The sequence below is a fragment of the Anguilla anguilla genome, chromosome 1 (assembly GCF_013347855.1).
Source record: "Anguilla anguilla isolate fAngAng1 chromosome 1, fAngAng1.pri, whole genome shotgun sequence".
NCBI classification, from domain to species: Eukaryota; Metazoa; Chordata; class Actinopteri; order Anguilliformes; family Anguillidae; genus Anguilla; species Anguilla anguilla.
Genome location: NC_049201.1, coordinates 3816093 through 3836092, shown reverse-complemented (window position 1 = coordinate 3836092; position 20000 = coordinate 3816093). Strand labels below are relative to the sequence as shown.

Here is a 20000-nt window from a genome sequence, read left to right as displayed (position 1 = left end):
CTACCTGAGACCCAGCAGGAAAAACAGAAGTATGCAAAATGAACTCGGAGCACGTAGAGCTGTGCATCGATGCATGCCTGAAATTCCGGGCCACGTCTGGTTCGGTAGTACGGTAGTGTTTGGGGATTTTAGCGTGTGCCTTATGTTGGCATGCTTGTGGTTTGTCAGAACACATGTGACAGACAATATGGAGACCGTACTTCCTGTATGTCCTAATTCTGAAGTATTTTTGCATAATGGCGCGCAGCCCTTAGCCTGATTAGCCAACAGTGTACTTCTTGATCATCGGGGAAACATTACATCACATTACAGGCATTTAGCAGACGCTCTTATCCAGAGCGACTTACACAACTTTTGCATTGCATTTATGCATCCCCACAGTCTTCGCTGACCCAGCCCAGCCCCCCCCCCCCGCCCCCCGCCCCCCGCCCCCCGCAGCACCCCCGCCTCATCATGTCTGCATGAATATTCATGAGCCTCTGTGCCGACGGTGCAGTGACATCACTGGGGTTTTGATTGACAGCCCCCTCGGACTGACTGCAGTTGTTACTATCTCCCGCTCGTTAGTCTTCTGTATGTGTGAATAAAGACATAAGTGAAATCATAAAAGCAGCAGGAGGTTACCAAAACCTTTTCAGCTTCGAGGTTCCCAAAATCGACCACCCTGTGGCTGAGAAGGCCCCCGCCACACGGGGTTAGTGTTGGACACCGTTACCCACAATGCCCAGCCAGTACGTAAACATTTATCTCAAGGTCACACCTCAAGGTCGTAAATATCACGGGTTCTGGATATCACATTTAGCTGTTTCAAAAAAAAAAAAATGAAGTATGTCACTAAGTATGACTAAGAATGCCTGCTGACTGCCTGTGTGAGTGTAAAATGGAATGTAAAACAGTTCCTACGCTGTCTTGGCAGAGTGGCTAGGAGGGCGGGGCGGGGCAGTTCAGTGTTGGGGTTGGGTTGTGGCGCTGGGTGCAGAAAGCTCTGCACACACCTGTGACCCATGAGAGCGCGTAGGTGGCCGTTTGAACTGTGGATGGGCGTGTGTGTGTGTGCGTGTGTGTGCGTGTGTGTGCGTGTGTGTGCGTGTGTGTGTGTGTGTGTGTGTGTGTGTGTGTGTGTTTAGGCCCCCTCATTAGATAAGAACAAAAAAAAAAGAAAAGAACAGGGAACTTGGTACTACGGTCTCCTGTGTACATTAACAGGTCAGATTCAACTTTAACTGACTGTTATCAGCGTATCTGGGGCTCAGCTACGGTGCGTGAGCCGGGCTGCAGCCTGCGGCCTGATGTAGCGCTTTGGGCCTGAATAACAAAGATAAACAGGTCTGCGTATCAGACGTCAGCTTGCCACAGCTCTGGAAGGGACTGGGTCTGCAGAAAATGTGGGCTTTTAAGAAGTGTCAATAAGCAATCCTTCAGGAAAAAAAAAAGAAAAAAAACATTCCTTCAGGGTATGGAGAGATTATGATTTCAGACAACATGAGAGTTCATCAGTGCTGGAGAATGAATCGTTTCCACAGTCAGGACGCAGAGGAATAAGCTTGTTTAAAAAAACATGCTTCTAATGGAAGCTTGGGGCTCAGCCAAGGTTCTCTGGGGAAAATAAAGAATATTGTGCATGGATCTGGGATCTCAAACTCCAGTCCTGGAGGAGCTGCTGTGTCTGCAGGTTTAACTCCAGTGCTGGAGGAGCTGCAGTGTCTGCAGGTTTAACCCCAGTCCTGGAGGGCCGCAGTGGCTGCAGGTTTAACTCCATTCCTGGAGGAGCTGCTGTGTCTGCAGGTTTAACTCCAGTCCTGGAGGGCCGCAGTGGCTGCAGGTTTAACTCCAGTCCTGGAGGGCCACAGTGGCTGCAGGTTTAACTCCAGTCCTGGAGGGCCGCAGCGTCTGCAGGTTTTTTCATGGTTTTGGCCTTGGAAACCAGGCGTGTTGATGTGTCAGCCAGTGAGTGACTTAAATTAAGGCCCAGACTCTGAGCTCCTTCAAACAGAGGAGCATTTCTCTGGAGGACAGGCTGAGTCACCAGCTGTCATAAGGCTGAATCCATCTCAAACGAGCACTTTCGGGTTTCTCTCCTGACACACACTGGCTTTCAGTGGTCTGTGCGCCTGCTGCATTAACCCTGCACACACACACACACACACACACACACACACACACACATATCTACCTTCACTCATTGCAGCTGGGTTGCAATGAGGGTTTTTTTCCTTTTCTTTCCTCCATTGCACACATTGGAGGAGCTGAGCATAAAGAGGAAGTGACTGGGGGTGACTGTTCTCTTTGTTATGGCAGCACTACAATAGCGGCAGTGGTGGGGGGAGGAGGGGGGTGGGGGGATGGCGGAATCTTTTTCGGAGCAGTGGCTTCATAATCGGTGGGGGGGGGGGGGGGGGGGGGGGGGGGGACCTGCGGAAACTGTACGGGCGGGAGGCGGAGTCTAGCTCCACCGCGTTTCTTGCGTGGGCATGGGCTAGACGTGAGAAGAGACGCCAATTCCCGCCAAAAGTGCAGGCTGGTTGCATCAAGAGCAGCTGCAGAGCATCAAGCGGCCGCCCGCAGACGGCAGGAACCCCGCCCCCCCCCCCCCCCCCCCCCCTTTGCCAGCGCTCGCGTGAACGCTCACCCGCCGCGACGGTCGCGTCTTGCGCGGGCGGGGCACAGCTCCACAGCACCGGCTTCCACTCATTTGCATCGCCAGCTTGCGATTGGCCGCTTGACGCTCTGCCAATCCCATATGATTTCCTTAGCCATAAGCTGCCCGTCCAGCATAGCTGGGTCCCAAAATGCACACAGTGGCCCATTTATACGGCTGCATATCTTACTGAAGCAATTAATCCCTTGCGTTCATGACGTTGTCATTTTATTTATTTTTATAATCAGCCTTGATTTATGCCAGGTAGGTTGACTGAGCACATATGCACTTTTGCAGCTGCACCCTCCACCCCACCCCGCCTCACCTAACCCCACGTTACCTCACCCCACCCCACCCCACCCCGCCTCACCTGCATGTCTTTGGACTGTGGGAGGAAACCGGAGTACCCGGACGAAACCCACGCGGACACGGGGAGAACACGCAGACTCCACACAGAAAGGCTCAACCCGAGATACTTCTTGTTTTGAGGCGACAGTGCCATCCACTGTCTGCGCCACCGTGCCGCCCACACTATTGATGACTAATATAGCTTGCGCAATCTGGTATTTGAACCTGCAACCTCTGCGTTGAAAGTGCAGTTTCTTAACCACTGCTCTCCTGTTTACTGTAATGGTGGTGGCTGGGGAGAAGGTGAGAGTTGCTGTGCGTTTCCTCTTTAAGGAAAGGTGAAGTTGTAGCTGTTGCAATCCCACACTCGGACCCTGTTAAAGATGGTAGGCTTTCACGACCCTAACCCGTCAGTGCATCTGTAATGCCCTCCAGAACGGAGAAAATCCCTGGTGAAAAAATAGCATAGTAAGCATCAGACCTGGGTCAAATACGTATTTGTTTTTGGATTCAAATACTTTCCTACGCTTTCCTGATCTCGTCTGGTGCATTGGAACCAATGAAATACTCTCGAAAAGTGCAAACCCCGCCTTCTGGTCATATTGGCCGGCTCAATTACACCAGGTGAGATCAACAGAGCACAGAAAAGTATTTGAGTCCAAAACAAATATGTATTTGGCCCAGGTCTGGTAAGCATACTTGATGCAAATTTTAATTCCGTTTCAAGCATTCTCAAGTATAAAATAGTATACTTCAGGTGCACTTAAGCGTACTATTTTACTAAATTTTAGGAAATGAAGAATAGAGACTCCCGTGCTTGAAAGATAAAGTGGTAATTTTTCATTACCTATCCATATGGCAGGAAGTCTTCAACAGCCCTGCTCCAACCTAACGATTCAACACCACAGTTTACAGCGGACATCCAAAAATGCAACAGGTTTCAGTGAATGCAGGATATGCAATGCAACAGGCCTCAGAGCCAGACAATGTTTATTTTTTAATTTTTTAATTTTTGTATCCCTTGATTTATGTACACCCTGCCATAATGGTTAAGGAATTGCTCTCATAGCCCAGAGTTTGCAGGATCGAATTCCCGGTGGGGCATGGACGGATTGCGTTTTAAAAATATACCACCTGGTTAAATCACTCTGGGTTGCGGGTGTCTGCCAGGCAAAACGGATCATATAGTTATAAATTATGATTTATTTTAGTGAATAATGAGCGTGGTCTCACTGCAAGAAGGTCCTGGGTTTGAATCCGGCCTGGACTTCTCTGTGTTGGAGTTTGCATGCTCTCCCCGTGTCCGCGTGGGTTTCCTCCAGGTACTCTAGTTTCTGCCCGCAGTCCGAAGACATGCAGGTAGGCTAAATGGGGGACTCTAAATTGCCCATAAGTATGAGTGTGCGAGGGAATGGTGTGTGTGCCCTGCGATAGATTGGCGGCCTGTCCATGGTGTATTCCTGCCTCTCGCCCAATGAATGCTCGGAATTGATGGATGAAAAGTCTGGCTCCTGTCTTGTATGTTAAAGTCATTAGCCTACATCAGTGTTTATTCCATGAATGGTTGAGTTAATAATTCATTTGGCCTTTTTCTGGGTCAATGACGATTTTTATATAGTTTTGAATCGGTGTGGATCTACAAAGCCTTTTGCGGTTGTTTTTTGTTTGCCATACAAACTGGCAACTGTAGGTGCCCGGATTTTTTGCAAAGGGCGTAAAAGGCGCTATCTACAGTAAACAGTTTGAGTCAGGCGGCCGTGGTTAGGGTGTGTGCGAAGACAGATGCCGTTAAGTGCATTTCTGCAACAAAAAAAACAAAAAACAAAAAAAAATCCCGATATGGCCCGTTATCAAGCAGGCCACCCTGACACAGCAGATTGCGATTGATTTATTTGTCTAATTATTGTGCTGCGGAAATCGACATTTTAAACACTTCGCTGCACGGCGATTAGGCTTCTGCGTTTGTTTGACTGCTTCTCGTCGTTATTCCAATCGAGTCCGATTTTCAAAAATGGTTTTCTGTTATAAGACAGTTGCGCTCTGCTGACCGTAACGACACATTGTTCCACTAATTTTAGCTTGGAGCCACCGGAGAAGACGTTGAGGACGAGTTGGGAAAGATACGCGAATGAAACCGCATGACTATGGAACAACAAAACAACAACTGAAGCAACAGCAAAAAAAAAAAAAACCAGTCAGACTCAATCTGACGCTTTCAGTTCCGCAAATGAGCCAAACACGTGGGGTGATGACGGCTCGGTGATTTAAAAAGCTGTCGTTAGCCCCGAGCGGGACCGCATTTTGTCCTCGCGCGACAGGGCGTCTGTTGTGTAATTATGTACGGCAGCGCTTCACTTGACGATCAGTAGTCTTCAGAAACGTTAATTTCCCCCTCTAATGATGGGGTGGGGCGATGTAGCTACTGCCAACTCAAGGGCCGTTAGAAGTAACACTGTTTTGCGTAGAGGCCAGGATAACGGTATTCTGTTGGTATTTGCTCTGGTGCCCAAAATAAAACACAATTTTTGTTCGGCCACAAATTACATCCTGACAGATTTAATTATGCGGTGAAATTAGGACATTTTTGGTCTGCTTGTCTGCGTGTTTTTTTAAAACTTATTTTTCTGGTTGATGTCAGATATGAAATCCTCTTTGGTCAGCTGGGACTGCAGTCTGGAATAATATTTAAGTAGCTTGGCTTGTGACCAGGAGGTTAGAGGATTGAGTCCCATGTGATTTCTCTGAGCCCTGAAGCGAGGCAGTAAATAACATCATTCGTAACGCGTAAAATTGATGTTAATGTATGCGTAAAAGCGCAGTACATTTTTCCATAACGAAAATAACCGTCGAACAAATATGAAAACAAAACAAAACAGACTGGTTTTTAATTTATCAAAACATGTGAATAATAGATGCATCTCTATCTGGAAAAAAGGATATTTGTGGGAGCTCCGTTTGGAACTGCAATTAAGACCAAATAAAGATTTCCACTGGAAGAAAAAGAAATTGACTTCCACGCAAAATGGTTTTAAAACTTTCAGATAGGCCCAAAGTAAACCTAACGTTTAGCCCATTGTGATCAGTCAATGTTTATATTTTCCTAAATGGCTAAATTTCCCCATATTTATTGATGCGGTCATGTTAGGGGACCTTGAATAAAGCTTTCGGAAAACATTTAAGAAAAGTTTGAGATCCCCCTGCGCTGTAGGTGAAACAGGCTTATATACCCTCCAACCAAAAAAAAAGAATGTTGCGGTAAATGTGAACTTTTATGGCGGGCACATTCACGCGGGGGCGGAAAATGGTTTTAGCCTCTTATCGCCGTGGCGCTGCCGTCTCCTAATCTTACCGCCGATAGCGGCTGTGATTACGGAGGTGTGCCGCGGGAGACGGTGGGAGGCGGGGAAGCGATCTAGTCGCGAGGATTATGGGCGGCATATTGCTGCGCGCGCTGGATGCAGGGCGGCCGCCTCATCAGTTAAACGGCTTTTGTCGCAGCTTGGTCACGGCTCCGCGTGAAATCTTCGCAGAATCCTCTCGCTGATTGAGGAATCACTTCGAAATAATGGAGCAGGTCAAAGAAGAGGAAAGAAAAAAGGATTTTTTTAAAAAATGGCACAGTTATTGGGGAAAAAAGCTTTTGGATCCAACTTGGTGGTTTCCGAGGGCTTTGGGAAACGTGTGTCTTCTTGGGTAAGGGGCATGGAGGTATCTCAGTCAACCAACGGAATGCCAGTGGGCTGTTTGGTTCTGGCCTACAACTCTTGCTGCACCAAATGCGTGGATCTGGCCTGCTAGCAGGGGCATCATAGTGGGGGGCAAAAGTGGGACTGACTACCCAGGGCCCGAATGGGGGGAGGGCCCTTGAAAAGCCTGGAATGATGCGTGAGAGACATGGATCAAGAGAGGAAGGGGGCCCACAGAGACTGCTTATGTATAGGGCCCAGAAGTTTGTGCTACACCCCTGACTGCTAGATTAGGTCCAGCTTTTTCCAGTAACATGCTGATGTGCGTGTGATACTTTAGGATAGCAGTGTGACTAAAATACACTACGTTGGTGCCGTAAGTGAGTTCCATTGTTGCATTTGTCAAAAAAAAAACAAAAAACATACAAAATAACCAACATGTGTGCCAAATTTTGTCAGATGGAGATATTTCACTTATTACCCACTCACCGTAGAAAGATGTCTGGAAGCAAAATTACCCATAATTAATCCCAGGTGGTAATTCACTGAGCAGTTTGCATGGAGTGGATCATTAAGCAGGATGGGAAAATGTGAATTGGCTCAGATGTCCTGGACATCAGGTGTGGCTGATTCTTAAATCAGGAATTAAGGAGGGCCAGGAATCTCAGAAATGTCTCAGAAACGGGAATTCTTTCTTTTCAGTAGTGGACATACAGATACATGTACACATGCATGCACATATGTCCATGCACTCATATATACAGGCACACATGCAGATATGTACACAGACACACACACACAGGCACACGTATTATACACACAAACATGAACGTGCGCACACACAGACACACAGTAGTATAAACCACTATTATACACACAAACGTGCATGTGCAAACATACACACACACACACACGTACATACACGCACACACGTACACACGGACACACATCCAATCGATTGTCTTACTCTGACACTTCTCTGCCTCCCCATTTGTCTCCTGGCAACCGGAGGCGTTATGTCACCGATGATGCAATGGAACCTGGCTGCCGCCAGGCAGGTCGAACCTGAGCGGAGGCAGGTGACCTCACCTGAGCGGCCGGTATCGCCAGACGGGACGCCAGGCAGCGAGTGACGTCTTTAAGGGCTACGGGAGTTTCCTGGCGGTCGGTCCTGTTTTCAGTTCCTCCTGCTTATTTGCATTGGCAGCCAGACGTCTTCTGTATGAGTGCGCACGTACACACCTCTCTGTTTAAGAAGTTTTCTGTGTGTGTGTGTAACGGGGTAATTAAAGTTTAATGAGCGTTAGCGTAGCCTGTGCAGCCTGACTCAGCTCATCCTATACCACCACAGAATCAAATCTAAGAATTAAAAAAAAAAAACATTTTATTTATGCGTCACTTTTCTATTCTCAGAAAACGCTTCTGCTCAAAGCGTTTTCTGAGAATAGAATTACAGTGACGCAGAAGGATTGGATGAAACAGGACGTAATTGCAGATAAAATGACAGTATAAATGTCATGAACATAATGAATGGAAGTACTCCCCTTACATGAATATTGAATTATTGTCAGAAATATTATAACATTTTAGAAAACGTAGCGATTCGGTGTAAAGTGAAATGGCTAAGTGCAGTGCAAAGCCGACTGGATGTGTTCTGCGGATTTGTGTTTCAGGCCTACCTGATCACAGGGATCTTTTGGCTTTCAAAATGGCGGTGGTGTTTGGTGAGCTTCCCGGCTGTTTGCATGGGTTTGCATGTCTCCGTCTGTCTCTCTGGCCTCGATCAACAGGTTCTCCACCATCGCTCTAGAGCAAGGCCGCCTTACCCAGTTTTTGGAGATCTGTCGTCCTGTCGGTTTTCACTCCAACCCTAACAAAGCACACCTTATCCAACACCTAGAGAAGGGCTGCCTAACCCTGTTCTTGGAGATCTACCATCCTGTACTTTTTCACTCCAACCCTAACAAAGGACAGCACAGCTAGAGCACGGCTGCCTGATTTTACTAATTAGCAGCTCAACAAAGATCTCTGGATGTTGAATGAGGTGCTTTGTTAGTGTAAACCTACAGGACAGTAGATCTCCAGGAGCAGTGTTGGGCAACCCTGCTCTAGCTGTTGAATGAGGTGTAGCTTTGTTAGGGTTGGAGTGTAAACCTACAGGACGGTAGATCTCTAGCTGTTGAATGAGGTGCGCTTTGTTAGAGGTCGGCGGATCCGACGTCCCGTCAGGCCGAAGTGGCGAAAGGCGCTTCCTTTAGGGGAGGCCGCGTTTGTGTGGCGATGGTGGGGGGGGGGGTGTGGTGGTGTTGGGTTGCCGCGGGTAAGGGGGCGGGCAGGAGGGCGGGAGGTAACGGAAGAACGTGGAATTCCTCACCCAGCCTCTTAATCAGCCGGCGTTGAAGTCCGCGAGCGAGCGTTACTACGGTTACGGTTTCCCGCCGCCGTCGCTCCCCCTTGGCTCCTGAATACCGCCGGACCGCCATTTTAACGGCGTTTTAACGCCTCGCTGTTACGGAAAAACTCGGAGAGCTTTCACCTCCCCGGCACCAGCCGCTTTTAAAGCAGAAAGGTCGTTTCATTATGCTTTCATTTCCTGTAGACTTCATTAATTTTATATTCATGGAATTTAATTTTGCCCCAACTGTATTTTCAGTTTTATTGAAATGTATGTTCTGTGCAAGACATTACAAAAACATTATGAGGCAATTTTCTGTCTACATTTGATGGGCGGCAATAAAGCTTTTTAAATTTCCGTTTAACGCTCAACAAAGATGTCACAGGCTGAGGTCAGAGAAGTGTATGCGTGTATGTGTGTGTGTGTGTGTATGCGTGTGTGTGTGTGTGTGTGTATGTGTGTGTGTTTGTGTATGTGTATGCGTGTGTGCGTGCGTGTGCTGGTTTTTATTCCTGAAATCATTCCTCCATATGGTGTCCTCTTCACACTAAACAAGATTTCTAAACAAGAATTGCGTTTTTATTTGCTCATAAAACATGGATATTTTAGTGCACTTTGTCCCATTTCTGCTTACATGAAAGTCGCCTGAATTGAGTAGTTTTCAGGGAGCAGTGGACTTTTTCTTCCCTTGTCGTGTGATTCAGCTGTTTTTGTCTTAGCTGAGCCTCAGTGTAGTGGACGGTGTCTCTCTCTCTCTCCCTCTCCTCTCACTCACTCTCTCTCTCTCTCTCTCTCTCTCTCTCTCTCTCTCTCTCTCCCTCTGCTCTTTTTTATGTCAGCACCCCGCTTTTAAAGTTTTAACCAGAGAAGTAGCTCAGGGTGAACCGTGGCCGACAGGGAAGAGCTTTCCGAGCTTTACCAGAGTGCCCCCACCGTCTTGGCCCCGAGGTGCTGCTGGTCCTGACGGAGGGGGCAAGGCTGTCAGTCATCACCTGAAAGAGCTCAGTGCTCCCTGCGATGAGTCACCACCCCTGACACGGCACTGTGTGTTCCCTCTCACACGCCCCGCCCGTTCGGTGAGGTGGGTGCAGCTGTAACGTCCGATCGATTGACAGCGGTGGTGCACGGCTCCAGTCCTGCAGGATTTCACTGTGTTCCAGCACTTATGTTTGATTGGTCAAAGTATCCGTGCTCTTTATTTCCAAGGCTTTGATTGGCAGCTGATGGAAAGGAAACCACAAGAAAACCTGCAGACACTGCAGCTCCTCCAGCACTGGAGTTAAACCTGCAGACACTGCGGCCCTCCAGGACTGGAGTTAAACCTGCAGACACTGCGGCCCTCCAGCACTGGAGTTAAACCTGCAGACACTGCAGCTCCTCCAGCACTGGAGTTAAACCTGCAGACACTGCAACTCCTCCAGCACTGGAGTTAAACCTGCAGACACTGCAGCTCCTCCAGCACTGGAGTTAAACCTGCAGACACTGCAGCTCCTCCAGCACTGGAGTTAAACCTGCAGACACTGCGGCCCTCCAGGCCTGGAGTTAAACCTGCAGACACTGCGGCCCTCCAGGACTGGAGTTAAACCTGCAGACACTGTGGCCCTCCAGGGCTGGAGTTAAACCTGCAGACACTGTGGCCCTCCAGGACTGTAGTTAAACCTGCAGACACTGTGGCCCTCCAGGATTGGAGTTAAACCTGCAGACACTGCGGCCCTCTGGGACTAGAGTTGTGCAGCTCTATTGTGCAGTCTCTTGATTGACATTTACAGTCCAATATTGAGTTTGGCTGCGTTCCCTGGGCCTTTCGGCTTCAGATATACTTTCTCTTTTGTGTTGTATGGGTGTTTCAATGGGTGTTTCTTACGGGTGAGTCTTTTGGGACTCTTGTGTTGGAACATTAATACCCCACATAACAGTATATCAGTTATCAGTCAGAAGACAATAGACGTGTTGTCCCAGCCGTTCTGCAATTTGATTAAAATTTTTTTTTAAATGCCGGCTTCTCTTGTAGCTGAATAGAGAGGGTAATTCTGTCCCTCCTTGGGGACACGGGCCTTCGTACGCCATGGTATGTGGTGGTGCAAAGAGCTTGTTCTGCGTTCGGCTGTTCTGGCCTGGAGAGCTCGCTCAGCGCTCGGCTGTTCTGGCCTGGAGAGCCAGCTCAGCGCTCGGTTGTTCTGGCCTGGAGAGCCCGCTCAGCGCTCGGTTGTTCTGGCCTGGAGAGCTCGCTCAGCGCTCGGCTGTTCTGGCCTGGAGAGCTCGCTCAGCGCTCGGCTGTTCTGGCCTGGAGAGCTCGCTCAGCGCTCGGCTGTCCTGGCCTGGAGAGCTCGCTCAGCGCTCGGCTGTCCTGGCCTGGAGAGCTCGCTCAGCGCTCGGCTGTCCTGGCCTGGAGAGCTCGCTCAGCGCTCGGCTGTCCTGGCCTGGAGAGCTCGCTCAGCGCTCGGCTGTTCTGGCCTGGAGAGCTTGGCTGTTCTGCTTGCAGGACAAAGCCCTGACAGATGTGCCCTGGGAGTAATGCAGCCGGGGACGTGGTGCTGACAGCCTGAGGGCCTGAGTCCACACACACATACACACACACACACACACACACACACACACACGCACACACACACACGTATACACACACGTATACACACGCACACGCACACACACATACACACACACACACGCACACACGCACACACACACACACACACTCTCACACACACTCACACACTCACACACACTCTCACACACACACACACACTCATACACACACATGCACACACACACACACACACACACACTCACACACACACACACTCATACACACACACACACACACACACTCACACTCACACACACTCTCACACACATACACACACACACACAGACTTGTACGTGCTCTCTCACACAGCCCCTCTCTCTGGGCTCTGACAGTGGGATGGACGCTGGTTATTTATGGCGCTTGACTCCCGGATTGTGGGGTCAGAGGAATGTGCCGGTCCGGGATTGATCTGGCCCGCCGCCGGATTGGGAAGAGCGCACGCAATTCCACAGGGGCCGCATCCCGAAAACTGCCCGGCTATAAATACAGCGCGTCAACGTTCCCACGCGGAACAGCCGCCACCACCGCGCGTCGATCTGTCGCTTACATCACCGCCACACAGAAAGGTCAGCGCCACTATCAGAATTTGCATCATCAGTCCTGATAATTCGCAGGTTCTCGTAATAAATAATAACGTGATAATTCTTTCAACCCCCGTTCTGTTCAGTTGGCGGTACAGGGCTTTTCATTGCGTCTGGGTATGTTAGCGCTAACGGACGCATTATGTTCATGAATGTGCTCGAACGCCATGCTGGTTTGGTGACTCTGTTTGCACTCGGCCAGGCCAGTGAACAGGTAGGGAGTGGTAGAGGGGAGCGATAGTTCGCGATTGTTCTTTTTTCCTTTGTTTTCAAAAACTAGGTCAGCGGTCTCTCTGTGTTCAGCACAGGGATGTGTGCTGAGGTTAGCTTCCTGTGTGCTGAGGTTAGCATGTTAGCCTTCCTGTACACTGAGGCTAGCATGTTAGACTCCTATTCGCTGAGGTTAGCCTCCCTTTGCATTGAGGTTAGCACATTAGCCTCTTATGCGCTGAGGTTAGCTGCCCTTTGCACTGATGTTAGCACGTTAGCCTCTTATGCGCTGAGGTTAGCTGCCCTTTGCACTGATGTTAGCACGTTAGCCTATTATGCGCTGAGGTTAGCTGCCCTTTGCGCTGATGTTAGCACGTTAGCCTTTTATGCGCTGAGGTTAGCCTTCCTTTGCACTGAGGTTAGCTCGTTAGCCTCCCTGTGCGCTGAGGTTAGCTTTCCTTTCAGATTCAGATTCAGACAACTTGATTGATCCCATGAAGGGCAATTAATTTGCAGCTTACCCAGCCCAAACACACAACTCCCAAACTCACCCCTTTGTACTGAGGTTAGCTCGTTAGCCTCCCTGTGCCCTGAGGCTAGCCTGTGTGTGTTCAGCTCTGAGGGTAGCCTGCCCAGCTTCAGGTCTCCTTGCGAGCAACAGGCTGGACGAGTTCCGCGTTTCGCAGCTGGAATTTTCCTCCGTGCCAATTTAGCACCTCAGGAGGGTGTGAATCCTCAGGCTGATTCCCTCTCTCTCTCCTTTTCTTTCCTCCTCTCTTCCACATTCACATTCAGTGGGCCTTGCTGGCAGGAAATGCATTTGTAAACATTGTAGATAATGAAAGGGCAATGTTTAGGCTTAGCCTTAATATGGAGGAAGAATTGTACTGTGCACCAACTCTTTCTCTCCTTTGTCTCCCAATCCTATCCTCCCTCTTCCTGTCCCCTCTCCCTCCATCCATCTCTCCCTGTCTTGCTCTCCCCCTCTGTCTTCCTCCCACCTTCTCACCCTCACCCTCACTCACTCCTCCCTTCTTCCTCCCGATCTCTCTCTCTCCCTCCCTCCCTCTCTCCCCCGTCTCTCTCTCTGTACTCACATGTCATAGCGCTTGGTAACGTGTTGCTTCCTGTCTCTGAGGGGAGGAACAGGTTGCTAAATCACACCTGTTGATCAGGTGGGATTACCTTCCTGTATCACATGGAACCCGTTTCCCAGCCAGTCGCCTGACTCGGCCTACCGCACTCCAGACGGCTGCACCTCACGCTCGCGGGTGATCATGTGACCGGTTCTTTCGCTCGACGGACTTTTCCGTCGAGTTCCGCGGGTGTCCTTTCACCGACACAACCAGAGCGGCGAGGGAGACGGACTGAGACGGGGAACATCAGAATTTCACGCGGGGCTCTTGTGATTATTATTTGCAGAGCGGAGCGAGTTTGTTCAGAGCGAGTCGAGCTGCCGGAGGCCTGGAGTTAGGCTTTGTGGCATTTCAGCTGCGAGGGGGGCTCTCTGAGCGTTTGAGGAGTTAGGGACGGTCGCCCGTCTCTTAAAGACGAGCTCCAGGGGCCCGGAGCCATGTTTCCGGGACGGGGGAACGGCCCAATGTGGTTTTGGGAACAGTCAGGGGGTCTTTTTGATCTGTGCCCCCCCCCCCCCCTTCTTCCCTGCTGATGACAGTTAAGCTTCAGCGCCTAAAGTGCACTGGCCACCCAACCGTCCCCAGCAGACCCCCCCTCCGCTGTGACAGTGGTCCTCTGTGGGCCCAGGTGGCTGGTGAAAGAAGAACCCGACGTCTGGATGTGAAGCCAGCCTACCGGCAGGGTTCTGGGCCCTTCTGAAGGGCTGCGGATCAGAGGAGTGGTTTTGCGATACGGTTGGTTGCCGCCAAATAGCCACGGTCCACAGAGCACTGACTGTCGTTGTCCCCTGGAGGCCAAGCACCGCAACAGCCTCGGGTACGGTCACTGAAACGAGGCCGTGTGAAAAATGGCAGCTGTTTCTCATGCGCATACGCCCCCCCCCCCCCCACCCACCCCCTACCCCCCTCCTTTACTCTCGGATTTGGAATGCCGCCTTTGATGTCGGTCTGATTTCGGGTGACTGAAATGCACCCCTCCCTGAGCGATACTGGGGCCGGCTGCAGCTGCCGTCCACATATGGCGGCTGTGTGGTCCGGATTCGGCACCAGACCGTGGGGCCCATCCATGCACTGGAACAGTACCGTAACAAGATACCAGACCGTGGGGCCCATCCATGCACTGGAACAGTACCGTAACAAGATACCAGACTGTGGGGCCCATCCATGCACTGGAACAGTACCGTAACAAGATACCAGACTGTGGGGCCCATACACACACTCGAACAGAGCCTTAACAAACACCAGACCATGGGGCCCATCCATGCATTAGAGCAGAGCCTTAACAAACACCAGGCCATGGGGCCCATCCATGCATTAGAACAGAGCCTTAACAAACACCAGACCATGGGGTCCATCCATGCATTAGAACAGCGTGAGCGATTTTGTGCAGGATAATCACATGTTCCTGGGAAACGTAAATTCGATGTCTGGTCTGGGAGCGTTATTAGCCAGGTCTGGAGCAGCTTGGGCTCGTATTAATCAGGTTCATTCGCTTACGTCTCTGTTGTTGTACGTGACTCGGGCTAAGAGCCTCCGCTAAGCTAAGATAAGCTAAGCTAATGTGATGTGTGCAGACTAATCTAATGGCCACAGCACAGATTATACGGACCCTCCAGATAATCTGCTTCTGTGTTCCCTGCCAGCCTCCTGGGACAGTGGTGTCCAATCCCTGTAAAAGCAGTGGAAGATCCTGCAACCAACCGTAAGCCTCCTGGAACAGTGGTGTCCAATCACGTGCCACTGAGAGCATGCAGGTTCTCATTTTGTCCAATCACTACACCCGCTGATTTCGCCGATTAGTTACCTCCTCACCCGGTTGATGGTGTGTTCATTAGTGAAATCAGCAGGTGTAGCGATTGGTTGGAATGGAAACCTGCATGCTCTCAGGCCTTCGTGGCACGTGATTGGGCACCACTGTCCTGGAAGCTTCCAATTGGTCAAAGGATCTTCCATTACTGTTTCAGTGCAATGCACAGTATTGCACTTGACCACTCACCTTAATGGATAGTCATGCAGTTCACCAAGGTGCAGTGTTTTGGCCACAGTAGGAACCAGCAGGACCTTAACTACCATTGAGGACCCCAAGGTCATGTCCTCTGTTTTCTTTAGCGAGAACATCAGTTGGAATTTAGTCACCTTTTGTCTCTTGACCTCGGTATTATCATTATTTTTTGATCGTGGTTACGCTCCTGGTGAGCTGTCCTGTTCCCCCCGCCCTTTTGGAGGGGGTTTAACAGACCCGCGTTAGACGCGCCTCTCTTTGAACTCTCTCTCCGGTTAAACAGCCGTTCGGCGCGCGGAGCCCGTGCTTCCTAACGACTCTGGCGCGAGGCCAGGCGAGGCCGATCGCGTCGCCGTGGCAGCGGTCGGCGGGGGAGACGGCTCCCGGGCGGGCGGAGGACGCTAATTGGTCGGATGGTTTCGGTTTTGTCTTACCTTACCTGCTCTTCCTCCGTGGGGCCTCCGGGGGGTGTCCCGTGGCGTGCCAGCGAGCCCGGATGGAGGGGCGTGGCGTGCCAGCGAGCCCGGACGGAGGGGCATGGCGTATCGGGGCAGCTCTGCCAAACCCGGGCCTCGGCAGGAAGGCCCGTTGGCGTGAGAGTCTGCCCCAGACTGTGTGTGTGAAACTGCAGCTATGCTGGGGGGAGCGGCTGCAGTACTGCGGCGGGGACGATGATGTCATCTCCACTGTTACCGTAACCGATAGTAATGGATTGCATTTTATTGCCTGAAAAAAAAAGAAAAGAAAATACATTTGCGTGTTTGAAAAAGGATGGTCATGTGGACAGAGGACTGAGGGGTAACTTACATCACATTACAGGCGTTTAGCAGACGCTTTTATCCAGAGCGACTCACGCAACTTAAAATCTTTATTTTGTTTTACATAGTATTTACATAGCATCCATTTATACAGCTGAATATGTACTGAAGCAATGCAGGTACCTTGCTCAAGGGTACGACAGCGGTGTCCTACCTGGGAATTGAACCTGTGACCTTTAGGTTACAAGACCAGCTGTTTATCCGTTATACTACACTGCCAATATGCTAACAGCTGACTGAACTGTTTCCAGTCTCCCAATGCAACAGTACGCTTCTGTGTCCCTAATAAAAAAAAAACACATATAGCACCTTTCATGTCGCAGCTCGAGGGCAGAGAAACTTCCCTCAACCGCCACTGGCATGAGGAACCCGCCTGGCTGACACGTGGCATTTTGTGTCCGAGCGCTCTGCTACATTCCACATGAGGTTGGGAATAGTGAACTGCCTGCCCGATTGCTCTGCCTCCAGGTGGTTGCAGGCTCAAATCCTAGGTGGACCCTGGCGGCTGTGCCCTCGAGCGGAAAACACAGCGGACTGCCACACATCCCGCCGTGTCAGTAAATCAGTAAAAATAATCACTCATTGATAAAAATACACATAGCACATAACATAGTTTCAGCAGTGTGCTCAAAGCCGTTCAGCAGAAGCGTACAGGAGAGAGAAAGCAGTGCAGATTAATGGAGATGGACACACACAGCTGCAAAGCTTCTGTTAAACAAACAGGCCTGAGGGATGCAGGGATGTGATGTAACGGACCCTGTCACTCTTCTGCTCGGGGGGTGCGATGACCTCACAGGCCTGTGGCGATGACCTCACGGGCCTGTGGCGATGACCTCACAGGCCTGTGGCTCCAGTGCGTTTTTTTAATGAGGTTTTTTGGAGTTTTGTTTGCTGAGCTGCGTCGCCCCCCCCCCGAGCGTGTAGCGGGCTCGCGGCGGCGGATTCGAGCGACGGTGTGGCGGGCGTGCAGTGGAAAAACAGTGGGTTTCTCAAGAACATAATTGTGCAACAGTGCGTTCCCTGGAACACACTCGCACACGACTGATCGTTTAAACGGGTAGAACAACTCCAAATAAACAATCACAAAAATGTTTGAACAAACCGCAAACGTTTCATTAGCATTGAGCAGCACGATGTTAAACAACAGTGGCCTTGTTGCATCGATAAGCAGGAAACCAAGAAAGGGCGTCCTGCTGTCAAAAGCATCGAGCGGAGTGGTGCCATAAGCGTGTCTATGCGAGCCGCAAACTGCCCCGAGATGTGGACGGAGTGTAGCACAGTGGGTAAGGAACTGGGCTTGTAACCGAAAGGTCGCAGGTTCGATTCCCGGGTAAGGACACTGCCATTGTACCCTTGAGCAAGGTACTAAACCGGAATTGCTTCAGTATATATCCAGCTGTATAAATGGATGCAATGTAAAATGCTGTGTAAAAGTTGTGTAAGTCGCTCTGGATAAGAGCGTCTGCTAAATGCCTGTAATGTAATGTAATGTAATGTCCTTTGACGTCAGGAGCGTGTGTCGGCGTGGTGCGGCCTCAACGGGATTCTCTGAATGTGAGGGGTCAACATACTTTGGAGGTAAATTATTTAAAACAAAAAAAAAAAAAACAACAGGTCATCTCTTTTTCCGAGAGGGTTGGCATTGTGCTAGCCCCCCCCCGCTCGGGGGGTTTGAAAGGGCTCCTTGTTTTATTTATTGGGGAGCCCCTGGTACCTGTCATCGAGCCTGTTGATGGGGGAGGCAGGGGTGGGGGAGGTGGGGGGGGGCTTTGTTTTCGACAGGAGCTCAGTGTCTCCCGTTGTCATGTGGGACATCCGATAGCCGCGGCTTTGTAAGATTCCAGCGGAGGGGAACCGTGGGGGGGTTGGGTGGGGGGGGGGACAACGGGAAGGAAAACTTGGGGGTGTGCATGCAGATAGAGCATGACACATGACTGGAGTAAAAAAAAAAAAAAAATTTTAAAAAAAGGAATAAAATTGCTTTGTTCTCCACCCAGAAGTGGAAATATGTCTCTGGCTTCACCTGCTTTGATGACTTTAAAAGAACAATGTACAATGGAGCAAAGCGTGCCTTCGAAGCAAGAATATACTGCGAACACACAGGCAGAACTGCATAACATTACATAACATTCTCTGCATGCAAACTGTACAGAAATACACACTGTACATACAGACCTTCACACACACATACATTCATACATACATACAGACATGCATAACATAACACAGTATAACATAACATTCTCTGAATGCATACTGTACAGAAATACACACTGTACATACAGACATTCACACACACATACATTCATACATACATACAGACATGCATAACATAACACAGTATAACATAACATTCTCTGCATGCATACTGTACAGAAATACACACTGTACATACAGGCATGCATGCATACATACTGTACATACATACATACAGGCACACATGTATGACATAGCTGCTCTTTGCCCTCATTTCATCTATAGATATGGTCAGCAGAGATCACACGATGTGAACCGTGGACAAATCATGTCTGTGTACGATACAAAGCATTCTGTGCGGATGTAAATAAACGCAATGGGGATGGCCATTGCATTTCACTGTGTTTGTAAACTTTGGATTGCAATACAGTGAAAAATCGGAATTTTTTTTTTTCCACTCGGTATTACACTCGGAATTACACTCGGAATTACAGTCGGAATTACGGTCGGAATTACGGTCGGGACAGAGGTTCTTTTCCATTTCTCCGGGTCGCGGCGCCCTAAAGCCTTGACTTGGCGGAAGGCGGTTCCACTGCAGTCCTCTCCAGCCTCCGTTCGCCCGCGAAGCGGATAGTTTGGGACAGATGACGAACGCGAGCCAGTCGTCCGAGCCTGTTCATCAGGATAATCTGCTCTCGGGCAGCTCGGGGTCATATTTAAATTCTTTCTTTTCCTTATTCCTCCTTTGTTTTAAAAACCTGATAGCTGCCTAGTAGTGCAGCGGAAGTTTTTGGGGGAAATTTGACGAGCTTCTGTGGAATGAGCGTCCTCGTTGTCGAGGAGAGGCTGGAGCGGTGTGATTAGCGATTGTGGAGGAAGTGGCCTCCCGAAGGCCCCGATGCTCATTTCCTGTCCCTGGAGCTCTGTGGCGTTAGACCATCGTCTCCATGCGTCGGTGCGAAACTGGAAGTAGTTATCTCTGTTTGTTGAAACGGCGAGTACTTCCTGCTTAGCAGGCGAGTGGATGCCCTGACAGGAAATACTTTCTCTCCTGTGCTAAAATGATGCCCCCCCCCAAACCCCAACCCCCCCGTCATTGTGATTTAAAAAAGGGAATACTTGTTCTAGTGGAAAGCAGGTTGAATCCTGGGTCAGATACTTTGTCCCTGGATGTGCAGACTTTAACTGTTAATTTGTCTAATCATGCTAGCTAACTTTATATATAAACTGAATTACAAAAACAGCCGGTCCTAGTCCTGTTTTATTTATCTACTCCCCACTCTGTGGGTCACAGGATCCATGACTAAGGGCTTCTTGTCTGTCTCTGTGATGTCACTTCCTGTGCCTTGACCCATGGCCAGGGTAGATTTCCGTATTTGTGCCTGGTGAAGTTCACAACGCTG

General features: G+C 49.9%; 1 protein-coding gene across 1 annotated transcript in view; it reads left to right on the top strand.

The window, feature by feature from the left end:
• Window positions 1-20000, top strand: part of slc9a1a (solute carrier family 9 member A1a) — a 51632-nt gene that overhangs the window by 5496 nt on the left and 26136 nt on the right. The gene's annotated exons all lie outside the window — the stretch shown is intronic.